Source organism: Haliaeetus albicilla, chromosome 6 (genome assembly GCF_947461875.1).
Source record: "Haliaeetus albicilla chromosome 6, bHalAlb1.1, whole genome shotgun sequence".
Classification (NCBI taxonomy): domain Eukaryota; kingdom Metazoa; phylum Chordata; class Aves; order Accipitriformes; family Accipitridae; genus Haliaeetus; species Haliaeetus albicilla.
The window spans coordinates 13,984,459-14,001,440 of NC_091488.1; the positions used below are offsets into that span (position 1 = coordinate 13,984,459).

General features: G+C 46.5%; 1 long non-coding RNA gene across 1 annotated transcript; it reads left to right on the forward strand.

Moving 5' to 3' along the window:
* Positions 1-1,311: 1,311 nt before the first annotated feature.
* Positions 1,312-8,151, forward strand: LOC138685657 (uncharacterized). Its single transcript, XR_011325013.1, has 3 exons — positions 1,312-4,399; positions 6,709-6,850; positions 7,530-8,151. It is a non-coding gene; the product is annotated as an uncharacterized lncRNA (long non-coding RNA).
* The last annotated feature ends 8,831 nt before the right edge of the window (positions 8,152-16,982 follow it).

The window sequence follows — 16,982 nt, forward strand, 5'->3', positions numbered from 1 at the left end:
GGTTTTCAAGCTCTTTGTGGCAAGGATGTAATTATTTAAATTGCTCTCTGTAGTTACAAGCAGGCTATAAAACTAATAACTTGAAACAGTGCCCTAGCCTAGATAATATGCCCTGGAATCTGAAACGCTAAACTCCAGCGCAGGTAAACTTGTAGCTGGTGTAGATATACTACTGAATTTCTGCTGAACCACCAAAATGCCTGAAATGCTTCTGAAGAACTTTCTAATGCACTCGGGTGCATCCTCCTCTTCTTCACATTTTCTTTTAATGGACAGGGCTGTGGCAATACTGCAGCAATTGTGTCTGACCCAGGGGTGGGTGCTGCAGTGGGGTGATATGAGGAAGGGCATGACTGTTGCTCTTTAAGCACTTAAAAAAAGTCCCTTGAACACACATCCAAACCAAGCTTTTGAATTGAAAATTAACTCAGTGTCAGTTAGTTTGTTGAGTCAAAACTCACATGAAGAGAAAAAAACCCTAGAAAGTTGTTGAAGCGTGGCCTATTCAGACTTTCCAGCTGTAAACTACATGGAGTTCTGAGCCTGACAGGACTCGAAAACATCGGCGGTGCTGCCAGAGGAGCGTGGTGCTGCCGGTCGGCACACCTTGGGCCAGCCAGGCTCCGCTCATCTGCACCAGCACAATGGCAAGGGGGCTTGCCAGAAATAGAAGTCTTAGGCTTTGCCAGCTTATATAAATGCTGACCCTGACAGAAAAAGAATAAAGTTGTCCTTTTGCCCCCACCTGTGAGCCATTAGGGAAAGTCAGAGGCACTCCTTTTATACCTGTTCAAGCTGTGCTTCCCTTTGATGGCCACCTTCCTTATCAGCACAGCTCTGCGAAGTGGCTGGTGATACTTGGTATTTTGTGTTTGAGGATCTGATGTTGAGATCACAGAGCTCAGAAATATATGCAAGCGATTAAGAATAGGCGAGACAGCAACTGTGGCTTTCTTCTCGTTTCGTTGAGTTACCTGGTACCTGATCCTTAATGGCAATGAGAACTAAAGATTGAAATGGGCAGGCAACTCGAGTTGCAAAAACCCAACTATTCTGTGTAATAGCAGTCAAAGACCTGGCTTTTTGGACTAGATCTACCTAATTGTTTGAAGCAGGGCTGGAGGAGCACAGGACTGGAGATGGGGAGGTTGTAAATCCCCTTCCTGCCCCCGTTGCTCAGCCTCACTGTCCACGCCTGCATGGCAGCTAAACCACCCACGAGCTCTGGAAAGTGCTCTCGCATTTTTTCACACTTGCCTTTTTAAAAAGCTGAGCTCCAGCACTTGCAGCCTGGCCAGCAGAGAAGGTTGAGGCTGCTCTCAAGAGCTGGGTGTTTCCACATCATGCATCATGGATGTGAAAAAAGCAGCCCAACTCAAGTCCCCAGCAGGAAACATTTCTTACGCTCTGCTCGCACGATACTGTGCCCCGACAGCCAAGCTCGTGGAGAACAAACGCCTCTGCCAGCCATAGGGTTGGGCTCCAGGTGTGAGAAAGTCCGTGGGGTGCGTGCAAACACAGCGCCCTCGCAAAGGGAAAGGAGGCTCGGAAGCTACCTGGTATGTCTGGGGAGACTTAGCCATGTGGTCCGAGACAAGTTGCTTTCACTTTGTTTTAGTCTTCCCACCAGAGAAAAGAGAATAATATTTGCTCGCCGACCTCGCCGGGGTGTTGGGAGATGGCAATGAATGTCTGCACAGTGCTGCAAACATAGAAGGTGTTATAAAAATGTGAAGCCTTTAGGTGCCAAACAGTATATTTGAACATTGCAGGAAAGGGAAATACGGCGCTCAGACAGTTGTGGGGCGAGCAAGACAGGTTTATTGCAGACAGGAATGTTTAAACTCGCAGATACACGGGGTGCCAAAATGCATTTATTAAGAGGTGATGGACTGCAGGCACTCCATAAAGCACGCCCCGGCTGGCCGGTGGCACCAGGCAGCAGACCCAGAGAGGTGAACGGTTAACCTGCGCAGGCTGCAACATCCCTAACCTGGCCAGCACGGTGATCTGAGGTCTGAGGCACCAAACGTTTGGGAGGGTGCAGGGCAGAGATGAAGGAGCGTGGAAAGGAGGCTGATGTTTTCTACAAGTCACCTATGAACAGAGCCAGAGTGGTGAAAACGGGTGCTGCAAGCCCTTGCCTGCAGATACTTGTCAATGCTGTTGTCAGGCGTACGTGAGAAGCGTTTATGTTCCTGCAAGGCTGACGAGCACTGGAAGTGCCACCCCTTCGCTGCCAAAAACACCATGCCCTGTGGGGTGGGCACGTCGCTGCTCCCGCGAGGCACGCTGGCCCCCGTGCTGCTGTTCCCCTCTCCTGCTTTGCCCTGGCAGAGCCGGCTCTGCGGGATCAGGGTACCAGCGCACGCACAGCCCGAAGCAGCAGAAATTGGCCCAGGGTATTTCCCACGGTCCCCAGGCTGGACATGGCCATGGGCATGTTCTCCTCCTGTGAGGGGTAACGGGGTGTCGACAGCGACTTCATGGGGTGGATGGTGCTCGTCGGAGGCAGTACCCCAACAGTTCGTTGATATGTACACGCCTTCTCCCCAGCCACCGCAGCTCTTTTAAAAGGGCAGAAGATACTTTGTGAGGAGGGGAGATGTGATGATGCTCTATTGCATCAAGATACACTAAGTCAAATGTTCAAAGGGAGAGGGAGAAAGCCTGAGCTAATGTTGTTCCAGAGCCGTTAGCCCTGGGTCGGTTCATTAGCAGAACAACTTTTTCCCAGAAGGGCCTGGCAGCGCAGCCTCCCCATAGCAACTGACACAAACAAACCCTAGGGCTGCAGAGGAGTGATGACTGAAAGGAAAGGGGAAGGGAAGAGCCAAACTATTTTTATATTTCCGAACTACGCAGCAGCTATTTTTTACTTTTGCAGGCGAAATGCTCACTGTGGTGCGTTTGCTTGCTGGGTGATATCCCTTCTCTCTTCTCTGCTTTTCTCTTAGCTGAAGTCCCACCTGTTTGACTGAAGAGCTTCATGCTTTTTGAGTGAATGCATGACTCTGTGCACACGTGTAATGTTCATTTCCCTACTGTGCATATTAATTAATAATGTAAGTGTATACTATTTGTCCCCACCCCAGCATCCACCAGGTGCCTCCTTGCAGAGCTGGGATGTGCTTTGGGTGAGTGTGGGCACCCTCCCTGGGTTACTACATCCCTCTGAGGGCTGGGGACAGCCTGCCAGCCCCCAGGCTCCATGCCACCAGGTGCCATCTCGGGCATCTCTGGTCCTTATGCCCCTTGGAGGCCCATGACCAAGCTGGGGCGCGGGCAGCGGGGGTGGCAGAGGTAAGGAAGGAAGGAAGGCCACTCAGCATCTGTGCTGGCTCATCTGGGCTACAAGGGTTGCTGTTAACCCTAATAGCAGTTGCAATAGCAATTAGGCCTGATCAATGAGACATTGATGCCGAAAGCTGAGAAGACCAAGCCCGTGGACTCAAGTGAGGGCACCAAATGATCTGTGGCCAGTTTGGAGAGGTGAAAGCGTGAGCTGGCAGCTGCGAGCATGTGCACCTGAAATCCTGGTGGCGAGACTGGTGCTCCAGGGCCCCAGCACCTCAGCAAACCCTGTGGCGAAAGAGGTCTTCTTCAGGGACAAGGGGCAATGGTGGGCTGAGTTGTGAGTAGCAAGAGCTGGGTAGGAAACGCCTCTCCTCTCCACACGACTCCTGGAGGTGAGGGAAATGCTCTCTGAGAAACGAAGACCCTCTGGCTGCTTTTTATGAAATGTGAGAAGGGAACAGATCACAGCCAGCTCGAGGGCAGGAGTTGGACCAGGCACCCGAGGCTGAGGGCTCCCACGCCAGGGTGGGATTTGACTCACCTACCTTTACATGTCTACGCTATGGCTGTCTGCATCAACGCATCACCCAAGGCTCCCTTTACTGTCAATGGGAGAAATGGGTGTGTTTTGGGCATGAGTCAACTGGCCTATTTTTGCTTTCTGTCTTAGGGTAAGGTGAATTGCTCTGGATTTTCCTCTTCCTTTCTGTTGCTGTAAAGGGACAATTAGCTCAGATGAACTTGATGCCGCCAGTGGGTCAGATGAATCGCCATCCCAAGTTAGTTACTGAGCATTAGCTGCCGATGCGCCCTCCCCTAGCCTGGGCAAACGTAAGGTAATTTCAGTTAGCTTTACTCATACTGCAAGAAAGCATGCAGGGATCCCTGAGTTATGGTAACTTCTTTTTTTTTATTTCATTGTGAAGAGGGAAAAAATTCAGTGGCTCAGAAACCAAAGGCCAGCTGTGAGGAAAACAATGTTGCCATGCTTTCTGCTATTAATCTGATGTTTCTGTTAAAAGATTCTTCAACTATTTTGGTGGAAAGAGATTCACAGTAAATCGCAAAAACACAAAGGAAAGAGAAGGAATTTACTTAAGAGGTAGCTATCTTTTTTTCTGCTTTCAATTGCTTTTACTTTTCTGCTAGCTTTAAACATCAGGCTGGAAGTCATAGCTATAGTACAAAGAAATGAGGGTGGTATCCATGCTTACTTGTGCCGCAGCTGTAGTTTCCCACTCCGTAAGCTTGGGTTAGGACACCACTGTGGCAGGCAGCATGCAGACAATTCCTGTCCTAATTCATCACAAAACTAGTAGCAGTTGCTGGTGGTCATCATATGTTTGATATTTTTCTCCTGGAACTCATAGAGTATCAACAGCTTTCTTCAGTAAGCAGCCACCAGGGCCAGAGGTGAAGCCCTGACCTGGAAAGCAGCCTTCGCTGGGTGGTAATTTATAGCCAAGTTTGTACAGCCCTCACTGGTATGACGGATGTCATAAAAGCTCCTGCTACAATCATCTCGCAGAAATCTTTCTTCTTACTGGAAATTTTTTGTTTATGGAGATGCTAATCAAACCAGTACTTCTCTCTGGGCTTATAACACGCTTGGAGATCAAGTTTCAGCACGCAGTATGTTGCATGTTAACTAGGTAACTGAATGAATGAATCAACAGAAAAATTAATGAGACTTCAAACATGGAGACAAGTTAGAGCCACTTCTTTACACCTATACGCAAATTTGGCTTAACCCCCTCTCCCCCCCATGTACTTGCCAGGGGTTATAGCTGCTTGCTCAGTGCTTGTTAAGCAATTTGGTAAAGTACTTTGCGTTCCTGCCGGCCACGGCTGAGACATATCAGCTGAGACACCCACAGAGTGTCTGCAGCCTGGTGGTGTTTGCAGGAAGGGCTCATTTCTATTTGGGTGGGTATGTATAGCAAATAAAAGAACAATAATACCATTCTTCACATGTCTAATAAATCGGAGCTTTGTTCTCTCCCCCTTGATGTGCTGGAGGAAAGTCACCGCAAGTGCCATTGTTTTCCCAGAGTGTTTTTGAAGGGCTTTAGTGTGTTTCTTTTCTCTGCTTAATTCAATGGATTTACTTGTTTTCAGAATATTTTGGATCAAAACCTTCAAGGAGAAGGCTAAGATACTAATTTTGTATTGGTGCTTGCATTAGGAACTACCTCTGGAAGCTTTTTAGGCTCATTTGTTTGCATAGTAAGACATGTCTGAAAATCATTTGTTAATGATTTCAACTTAGCAAGTCTATAAAGAGATTGAGGCAGTTGGATGGGAAAACCCACACCTTTATGCCTGTTAGCCTTTGCTCTGTAGGCCAGGCTGGGGCAGACCGCATGTCCGCTCTCCCCTTGGCACAGTTCAAATGACCAGCACCATTCAAGCAGGCTATAATTAAGCAGTTCCTAATTTCAGCAGAAGAGTGCCACAGAAGTGAAAAGGGTGGTCCTGCTGGAAAGCTCTCATTCATGCTAATATCGTTGAAGTGATTTTTTTTTTTTTTTTGCCTTATGTGTGCTGTACATCCATTACACATCCTAAAGCAATTATACCAGAAAGAAGCCATAAAAAGGGCTGTGTGCCCAAAACCTCACCTGTGTTTTCCAGCTATGTTAGGGAACCTAAGAAAAGCTATTTCCTCTTTCCACAAACCATCTTTCTTTGAAGGAAGATATGTGTGGAATAAAAGGTGTTTTTTCAGCAGCACTGCATCGTATTTAAGGAAAGTATTAATAAGACAGGTCTCCTTCACAGGCCAGCTGAAGAACCATTCAAGAAAAGTCTGCCCTCCACCCTTCCCACACCATGATATTTCAGGGAAAGGCGAGGTGTTGTTTCCCTGGCACAAAAGCCATCTGTGCAGAGGATCACAAAGGATGAGACAACTTTATACCTCTGGCAATGTTCCTATTGGCACTGTCACTGCAGTGCATTCTTGCTTTTCTAGCTAGTCTCACCTGGGGCAAATTTCTCTTCACTTCAGTGGCAGAAAGACAGAGACATGTTTCAGAGGGAGAAAGAGCAGCAAGGACGTGGTTACTGCTCTGTGGAGCACTGGAACGAGTAGGAAAAACTGTTTTAATATCTGGAAAGTGATGGATCCCTCTGTCTGTCTATCCACATAAGGCCTGGCTCTCAGCATAACATAGAAATGTTTTTTTGTGTAAAATCAACAGGATCGTCAAAGTGGTGGTTGCATGCGATGTTGATGAGGCACAGCAAAAAAAAAGGGGTCTGAACTAAAACTTTTGGGAAGTTGTGTCTTTGAGCTTGGAACTCGGAGTCATGAACATGTGTGGGCATGCTGGGATGTGGTGTAAGGAGCGATGTGAAAATACACCTAAGGTATTCCCTGGGAGTTTGTTAATTGTTTATTGTTCTCAGTTATGATCTCGAGCAACAAGATCTGTGGAGATAAGGAAGGGCTTGCTTCCAAGAGAGCTGAGTGAAGAGCATGAATAAGAATGTGTTTCAAGAAGTCATTGACATATCCATTCAAAAGCTGCAGCTCTTGGAGTACCAAAAGGTTGGCAAGCTGTTAGCCTAACGAGAGCGGGCCTGGAGGCTATTGTATGGGTGTAGGAAAGTCTGCTGAGATGACGTGTCAGAACCGGACTCAGACAGCCCAGGGTGAAAGAGAGGATGTCTTGGGGGAGGGAAAGAAAAATGAGACCTATGACTGGAGATGACTGGAAGGTGAAAGAGCTTGCAGGGGAGTAGTATATAGGTAACAGGAGGCATATTTCCAGGGGAGGTCTGTGAATGGGACTTAGTGGATATAAGAGTCATGTGGCTGAACTGGTCATACAGAAATAACCCTTGACTAGGGTCAGTGCAAAACCTATTAGGCAGCCTCTTGCTGTCTAACTTTTGGAAGGCTCCAGACGGGCAGGGTGCACCATGATGTAGGGAAGCAGAACCGTATGCAGAAAATATGACAGAAAAGAGGAGCCTGTGAGGTGGACAGTGCTCAGACAGAGATGGTCTGGCTGCTTCTCACTCCTGATCTACTAGGAAATTAGGAAAATATGAGCAGGGAGGCATAGTCATACCCTTCCAGGTAGTCCCCAAATACATTGAGTTACTGGAAAATTCACTAACAGAGAGATGGGTGATGACTTATAAACAAAGAGCTTTTAGGTCAGGAAGTCCCAGTTGTTAAGTGATAATAATTCATGGGTTTTGTGATTATATGTTTTAAATAGAACACTGTGAAAGAAAGACACGTGCCCTGAAAAGCTGTGCAATTCCCTTATGCTGGATGGTGCTGTAGGCATCAAAAAATGAATGCTGCACAAGGAAAAATGTCTTCCCTGGCAAGCCTTCCAGCCCAAGAACCTCAGCTTTTGTGAGTCCAGGTGGGGGAAAATTTCTAAAAATCAAATGTTTTATATATTTATTATCACCACTGTACACCTGTAGGGCTCTGTGGAACTGCAGTGACCAGACAGATGGGAAACATTTGTCTTTTCTGAGCCCCTTGCACATGTCTCAATGGGGAATGAGAAATAGGAAAAATCTGTTGTGCTCAAAATTTTCTGTGGAAGAAAACAAAGGATAGCATGCAAAATAGAAGTATTCAAAGTCTTTACTACTTCCAGTTCTTTCAGTGGCGTTTTTAAAAGACCTTGATATAGTCAGATATTTTTTTCTTCAGAATAAGTGGTTTGGACATGTCTTTGAAATCTCACTTTCACATTCTATGTGCTACTTAGAAACCTGAGTCCACACTCTCTGACTGGAGTCCTTTGCAGCAGGAGTGTAGAGTGTAGGCTTGCAAACGCCTTCAATTGTCTTTCAAAACCTGAGAAAAAGTTGGAGCTTCGAAGCTACCCATACATCTCTCTGGTTTAGCACTTACGTTATTGATGGATAGCACTGACGCCGTGTGCTAGGATAGGACAATTGATAAGAAGGGATTTGTTGAGTCACCCAGTCCAGGTATATGCTTCCTTTTCTAACTCATCAAACTCCACATTATGAGTAGGTGGATTATTTGACTCCACGATCACACAGGAAGCCTTTTTTGGAATCTGGTTATCCCGATGATTTAAACATTTCATCTAATTTACAGTCTAAATATATTGATAGCTGGTGTGTATCCATATGTTCTTATGACGAAATTGTCCTGGTGCTTAGACAGGTCTTCTTTGCAAGTGTTTGTGCCCAGCACACTTACAGAGAGCAGCTGACTTTTCTCTGAGCTTTTGTTCTGCTAGTTTCCCAAGGCAAAGCTTTTAGCAAAAGTACTGTGGTAATACAGCCTTTTTTCTTCCGATTATCCTGATAGCTCTTCTCCATCCCCATTTTGTGTCCCTTGGGAATTCATTTTGGGAACTGGAAGCAAGAATTGTACTTGCAATTGCACTCTATTGCAAATGAGAGCTAACCAAAAGCTTGTATGGTGGCATTAGTATGACTCTTCCTGAGGTATCGCTAACAGAGACACCTCTTTGGAAGCATTTTATGGCTGAAGTTCCCTCTTCACAGCTGCATCATGTTATCATTCATAACTGCCCTTTGCTCAGGGGAAAAAGGTCTGTTGCTGCTAGCTGATAGTTTCCTTGCTTACAGCAAAAAATAAGTAGTTCCCAAATGTATGACCTTGTTTTTTGTGCTACTGAATTTCCTCCCTTTTCTGTTACTTTGGTTCACGAGGTCCTCCTGTAACATGCTCTAACCATCTGAATTGATGTTGCTTCCCAGTTTTGTGTCATCAGCAAATTTTGTTAGCACATGCTGACGTTCTGCGCCAAGGTTAAGAGAAAAAATATCGAGTAAGAACAGTCTTGGAAACAGTCCTGGGGAAGATACCTCTGTTGCTCTGACCCTTCTCCCCACTGCCTGGGGCCCTATCAGCTTAGCCAGGGTTTTGCCCATCTTGACCTCCTCCTTCTCCAGGTAAACTCAGACCTTGCCCTGCAGCCTTTTTGGAACCGAGAGAGGAAAGGTTTATCCCAGATCTGATATCTAGAAAATCACATATCAGATTTGACAAGAATAATCTACCCCATGGTGAACCTGTCTTGCGTCTTACCGCATCCACCTCCATGCCTTCAGCTGCGTATTTGTTTTCCTCCTTTAAAAAACACGCAGAGGAGATGAGAGAAAAAACTTGCGAGAAGATGAGTCCAGCAGGCTCACAGCTGGACATGTGTGTATTATTTTTACCTAGGAGGCAGGATGGGGAACGGCCCGGGCGTCAGGTCCCCACCGCCTGCGTGGCTTTGCTCTGGGTTGTGGCTGCGGTCACGCAGCTGCGTGGCTGCTGCCTTCCTCGTGGAGGTCCACCCTGCAGCTGCACACATCGCCTTTTCTCTGTCCTTCACAAAGGTCTGCAGTTGCTCCTGTTTAATCTTTCATCTCCATCCCTGGCTAGATGGGCTTACTCGAAATTTGTACCGAAACACTCAGAACCACAGTTTAAGCAATGCTTTTATGAAATTGTGCAACACCGCAAGCTGCGCCATTTTCTCTTCATTGCTGAGGGTCTTCTAGGAAAACTCCAGGTAAGAACTGACTTTTTATTTTTCAGAAACAAGCAGAAATGAGACGATTAAGATGAGTAACCGCCGGTTATTTCCTAGAAGACACAGAAAACAGAGAGCCACAGCTTTTTTAGGTAGCAGCCAGCATAGTGATTTATTTCTGTATCAATTTTCATCACAAGCAAACCATTAAGCAAAGAATCTGAGGAAATTTACTTTCAGAATTCTTTTGAAATAAAAAAAAGAAGTGCCAAACCCAACCCCCAGCCCCAGTCTTCACTGTAACATGGAATAGAGACAAACAAGCACATTGCAAGACTTCTTGTGACATGTGATTTTACATTGCAGCATCTTTTACCACAACAGGGGCACAAATCTCCTTCCAGCAGCAGCGCACCCGTCTTGATGTTCACTCCCATTTGTTCTGCGCTGCTGCAAAGACAGATTTAACCTTTTCCCCATGTATTTTCCAGCATGCAGACACACACAAATGGTTTACCATTTCCTGAATTACCCGCATCGCTCTGTTGCTCGGTGACAGTCTCAGGTTGCTTGTCTGTTGGAGCAGATGCGGAACAGGGTCAGCACAGACCCCAGAGCACACACATACAGGAGAGCCCCCCCAGCCAGCTTGGCTGCCCCAGCAAGCCCCCTGGCACACAGCAGGCTGGCTGAGATCAAAGCAAGGTTTGGAGCTGGTGGGTCCTGCACTTTCCCTCCCATCCCCATAGCACTGCCTCAGATTGCAGGAAGACCTGGTCAGACGGTGCGGTTGCAGCCCTCCTTCTAAGCAGGGATGTCATCTGGATGGTGGCTCTGCAGGCTTTGCATTGGACTATGCCCAGGGAAAAGAGCCTACAGGCATCCCCGGGGGGCTGGCATGTGGATGCCAGTGCTGTAGGTCATTCTGCTGCATGAGCAGCATCCCCGTTATCTGGGTGCATGCCTATCCCATCCCGCCCAGTTGGTGAAGTTGTGAATGGCTTTACTCTTTACAAAGAATGAATACTGTTAGGTTATGGTTAGTGAGTAAAAGTTTTGTTGGCATAGCTGTGAGGAGCATGGAGAAAAGTCACCCTCTTGCTTAATGAAGCGGTAGCCATGGAAGGCCAGTTGAGATGCAAATTTAGCTGTAGTAGCTATATATGATATAACTAGCTATCTAAGACATAGCCTACCTTGTGTGAGGACCCATACTTGGCTATGCCGACAAGTCTGGTGCAGACAAGTGCCAGCGGTGTCAAGAAGTCCTGTGGTGGCCCAGGACAAACACCAACAACCGCTGGGTCCCCAGGCACACAAACCTCCTCATCTCCCACCACCACCACGCTGAGGTGACACCAGCCAAGCCCTGGGGACTGGGGGCTTGCACCCCCTGCACAGCTGTGGAGGCCGTTGCCTTCCCAACCCCTAGCAGTAAAACTGAGGAGATACGGTTTGCCACCTTCCAAGCAGTCAGCATCTTCTTGATGCTCGGTGGCCAGGCATGGCATGCCACGCACACCGCTTTCCCTGCAGTTACGTGCTGGGCACCGCTGCCACCCTTCCCCTCCCTGCTCACAAACCTAGCACCGTGCCGGGCTGCCGTGGCTCAAGCTGATCCCCACAGAGCGCTTCCAGCAATGCAGCTGGCTTGGTTGGTGCCGAGTTGTCCTCTGCACGCGTGTGCATGCGTGTGCCCGTGCCTGTGTGCTGCCTGCTGCTCTCTGGAAGGGGAGAGGGAGCTCCCGGGCAGCCTCACGGCACCAGGGTGAGGAGCAGCAGGGTAACCTGCAGAGCGAGTGGTCTCTCGCCCACCCTTCGCTTGTAGACCTACACCTGAAGAGTGCGGGGAACCCAAATTAATGCTCGCTGCATCGCGCTCACCATGTCCTTTTCCTATAATCGGTGTTCACCGAGGGACGAATACATCCCCAGTCAAAGGAACTGAAGCAAAACCATCTGTTTCAGCACCGCCTACTCCTGATTGCCCAATATTCGTGTCAGGTAAGAGGGAAGTAACTTGTTTAAACCTTCACGTCAGGGTAAATAGGGGGACTTCACCCAGAGGGAGTGCTGTTTGATGTCTGGTTAGGAAAAAGGGCAGAGAAGTACATATGATAAAATCATCAGGTCTAGCTGGCTGTATGGTACAGGTCCAAAATAATTTCCAAAGACTCAAGCCAATCAGGAATAAAGAGAAGTAGGAAAAGCTGCTTATGTCAATGAAACAGGAGTATCAACAATTATGTTTTTGGAGAGGCGGAAAATGAACACTTTGTTCCTGTTACTTCTAATTTGCTGATTTTTTATAAACCTGTCGTAAACAAAAACTTCTAGTACATATACAGTCCTTTTATTACCACTTTTGGGCTACATAAAGTAGCATTTACCTCATGCGTAAGGCTGTAGTACCCTTTCCAAAGGAATATATCTATGTCTACACTTGGCATCTCCCTCTCCTTGTGTCTCCATTACCAGGTTATTTATGAGTATGTGGTGTATTATCTAATTACATACATGTTCTGGTAGCTGAAAGGAGCAAGAACGGCTTTATTTAGTAGTTGGTAATTAAAAGTGAGTCTTTCTTTGAGGAGCAAGAGGCTCCCCTTGAGCACCATTGCTTATTTTTAAAGATGCAACTAGGAAAGGTTCAGCGAGATGAGGCAGGAGTTCTTGCTAACACCAGCTATAACGGTTTTACGGCACGCCGAAAGTTAGATGTGCAAGTCAGCTAATGGAAACCACAGTGACTCCAAAAGCCCAGGTAAGCTACCTGTTGTGGTGAAGCCCACCAGCCGCAGCAGCGCTGGGCAGAGGTCCCCAGGAGAAGCACCAGGCACCTTTGTAGGCACGGGGGATGTAACCCCCTGGGAGCCCAGCCTGCACCACGCACGGGCTCAGCTCTGCCAAGGCAGCGTATTGCTGTGGTTTGAATGATGATATGTTGATTATGATGATATTTGCCAAAGTAAGATGACAATCTGAGAGAGGCGGCTTGAAAGACATAGCCCCCAAAATACAAAGTCCTGAAAGCAAGCAGTCTTTATCACTGCCGTCTATAGCAAGAATAACTCCCAGCTGGCCGCTGTAGCTGTCAGGTGTTAACATACTATTCCCAAATCTCTGAAGTGAAACCCAGTGAGAGGGATCAGGCGTACAGACTTTCCATGCTCCTCTTCCAGCTGGAAACCGGGGGCTCTGTGATTCCAAGTCCTTGGATGGTGAGTGAGGGTTGAGTGAGATGTGCCAGGAATTATTTATCCCATCCTGTTTTAGGATTGTTAACCAAGTCAGCATCAAAGGAAGCTTATAGCTATTCATTTGTGACGTGGGCAAGTTGTGAGGCTTTGATTGTATATTGAGGAACTTGTAATAAGAGAGATACACAGTATTCCCAGCAACTTGTTTTAAAAGTGACTCACCACTTATCCCTGCTAACATCCTAAATCCAGGGAAAGGGGCAACTTCCTGCAAAATAAATCGTGGGATTTACAGCACTTTTTAGAGGCATCCTTTATCTATGATGTTCCTGAGTGCAGGTTTAAATCAAAGAGTAAAGTGCAAGTCTGCTCCTAAAAAATTATCTTCCATCGTATGGGAGAAAATGGAGACTTAATTTGGTTAGCATGCACATAGGTAGCCTGCACTTCAGTCAATGCTTAAGTTAAGCATTGATAAAACATCATAATAGATGTCATATAGCAGTAACATTAGCATGCTTATCAGTCAGACATTATATGACATAATTTGAAGACATTGCATAAGCTATAAAACAAGAGATAGCACCTAAGCAGTCATGAGAGGCAGCCAGAAGTCAACTAAAAATGATAAAGCATTCAGTCTTCCAAGCCTGCTAGCTCTTTGTCTATCAATTTTACCCACACCTAGTACAAATTTAGCGTCTGTTCCTCACTCACCTGCTCCCTTGTTGAGGGGGCAAAAAGATTCTCCTACTGCACTTTCTAGCTATTTGCCAGGAGCTCAGCACAGCAGTAATGAGTTGAATTGATGCCTAAATTAATCTCTTACTGATGGTGTTACCATTCCAGTCTCAAATGAAAGCAGTTCTTGGGAGTTTGCCTTTTGGTGAAGTTAAATTAGAGCTGGTGTTTCTGAAATTTGTGTGTCCAGTTTGTGGAGTGCTCTGGGCAGTATTAAATCAAATAAGTTATTTGAACACTTTTTCACTGAAGGGGAGTAGGGGACAGATGTCTTTATTTTTCTTCTGACCCACTGTAAGCTTTTGGGGTTTATAATTTCTTTTTTTCAACTCTGAGCCTTTTCACTGGGCCTACTGAACATGAGCCTGTTGAATAGTGCTGCTCCACTTGTGTGACTGAGAAACAAATGATTTGCTTTGTTTCATTCTGCGGCTGAATCCCAGTATTTATCTTGCATTGCTGCTGAATCAGAATATTCATAGGGCAGCTTCTTCTTTGGAAAAGCTTAATATACTTATATGATTGATAGCTAGAAATAATAAATTGAGTATATTTATGAGTTTTCAGAGCTTGGATAATTATCCTACTGCAAATTAGTGACCTTAGTAGGTTTCATTATTCGGCTGAGAAGTCATAAAAAAAACCAAAAACCAAACCTGCAAAAAACAAGTCTGACTTGAACATCTGGAGGACGAGGAGTAGGAAAACAAATGAAAGGGCCTGCTGTATTCTGTGCCAGTAGGATTTGCAATCCAGAAAGAGATGCAAATGACTAAGGCTGAGTGATCTACTTTCTGTAAGCAATCAGCGTGACAGACTTAACCCCTTTTCTTGTTTGCAAATTAGCCTGAAGTAAGTGCTGCTGCTTACAGATGTGTTTTCTATTTGCATACACTTTGTGAATAAACTTCTGCTTGTGGGTTAGTCATGCGCTATTCAGCATGACTATTGCTTGAGTGGTGTTGTTTGTAGGGTGTGATTCATCAGACCTGCAAGAGAGCTGTAAGGAGGGCTGCATGAGCGTTACTAGAAATATGTGTATGAATGGACATTCACAAATTGTGAACATGTTTGGGATGCTTTTCATCTCTCTGCAAACAATCTTATTTCCAAAGAAAAATTTGTTTGTACCAAAAAATACTCTGTAATTAGTAACTTTTGGAATGGAAATCATAATGGAAAACTTCTTGACACCAATTACATCTGTCTGTATATCTCTAGTAATCTGTCTTATATAGAGCAAAGTGGCAAGTGGCCAGCCAAGGGCAGAAAGGTGTATATGACAGTGGCTGCAGCCTAGTAATATGCTTATATGGTTCTCTGTGTTGACCCCTGAGACAAGTTCTTGAGCCTCAGTCACAAGGTGCTTCCCTGTGGGATCCATTATTTTTTCTTATTGCTACAGACATACCTTTAGCCTGAGAAATGCACTGTCCTGACATGGTCTTGGTCTCCTGAGGGGTTTCTGCCCTCGGGGTTGCTGCCCTGCCATGCTCCTGGCGTGGGGGGCAGAGGCCGTAGCACCGCCAGGTTTGCAGACCTGCAAGTCTGGGTGGCCTTGGTGCAGGCTGCAAGAGCAGCGTAGATGTGTAGAAAGTTTGGGGTCATATGGTATCAGGTCTGGTTGCAGAACACGTAGGTGCTTCAGTATGAGCGCGCTGGATATCCTAACTGCTTCAGGTCAAGTTATCATTTGGTTTGCACTGGGAAGGGCTCCAGTGTCCATATACTGTGTCCTCAGAAAAGACCGCCGCCCCCTAAAAAACCCCAACCGCAAGGTGAAATAAGAGCCACTTGACTGTGCCAGACTGGCAAAATGGCCCAGATCAAGTTACTGGTAAGTACAGAGCCAAAGGTTTTGCTGTTTGAGTGCAAAATAGTGACAAAAATAACATTTTGCTTCCCCTCTCCTGGACTACCCGAGGGGTGACCCCTTTCTCCTGGCAAAAGACCTCTGGCCTGGCGAGGCAGCAGTCAGGGAAACTGTGGGGTGCAGGTGCCCTGTGTGTCATCTGTCCCCGTGGGGAGGGGGAAAATGTGTGCAGGGCTGGTTTCCCCAACGCGGGGGCCGGTTCGCACGGATGGTGCCGTGCAGAAGGGTTCTGTTGGTTTGGGTGAAAGGTACCAGTGCCAAAGGTGATCCCCAGGCTGGAGCAGCCACCCCGGCCAGGACCAGGTCCCCGCTGTGCCCCGCAAGTGTGAAGGTAGATGTGGTTCCCAGCCCCTGGGAGTTTTCAGCCTGGTTGGAGACGTGGTATAACCCGGTCTCCCATTTACGAGTTTAATGATCACTTACAAAAATATACTTTATAACGAACGCAGACTGTCTGTGCTCTCCAGGTGCCTCCCTTCCCTTAGCCTAATTTTAATTAAGAAAACATAAACAATTCTGCTTGAGGGTGTCTTTTTGGGGCAAAGGCAGAAGGGAAAAAGAAGCTGAGGAAGATCCTTTCTACTTCAGTTTTAAAGCATGAGAAGGCAAGAAAACAAAACACATGGTACGGGATTTGTCCTAGCCCTAGCAGTCCCCTTATCTTCTTTTTTCTGCTGACTTCCTGCTCTGAATGCTTTGGCAGCTCTTAGCACAGTTCTAAACTTTGCAAACATGAAGGAATTCAAATGGAACCCTGGACGTCATCGCATTTTCCAAGTTGGCCATAAATCACGGTTTGTTATGGTTATTCTCTTGTGAGGTAGAACATGCGCAAGGAGATAAGAGCCTGGAGGAAGGAGAGGCAGAGGGTATCTCAGAAGACAAGAAACACCAGTAGGAAAGGCCTAATAAGAAATGTTTTGACAGTCTTGATTGAGCTGAACAGCCATTGAGGAACTGGTGTGAATTCTCATTGTTGCGGGGTCATCACCCCACCTAATTTTAAGTCAGTTTGCTTTGGAGCTGGAAGAGAGCTCTTTCCCTTGCCATTTGGATTTTGTGTCACCGAAGGTGGGATTTTCCCAGTGAGGCAGTATTTTCCAACCACAACAATATGGTGATTCATCAGCCAGATCCTCAGGTGATATAAATAGACATAGCCTCCACCAGCTTCAGTGGTCTTGCACTGACTTGCATCAGCCCAAGAAACTTGGGATGGAAAGTTCCCATCAGTTTGCTCAATCTCTGTCCGAGCCACTGCCAGCTGGTCTCCTACCACACGTTAGTCCTGGCTAGAGTTAGGAAATGTTACAAGAGCTATCCCAAGTGAACTGGAAAACTCGCTTTCTCTTAGTGAACAGAAGGCATAGGTTA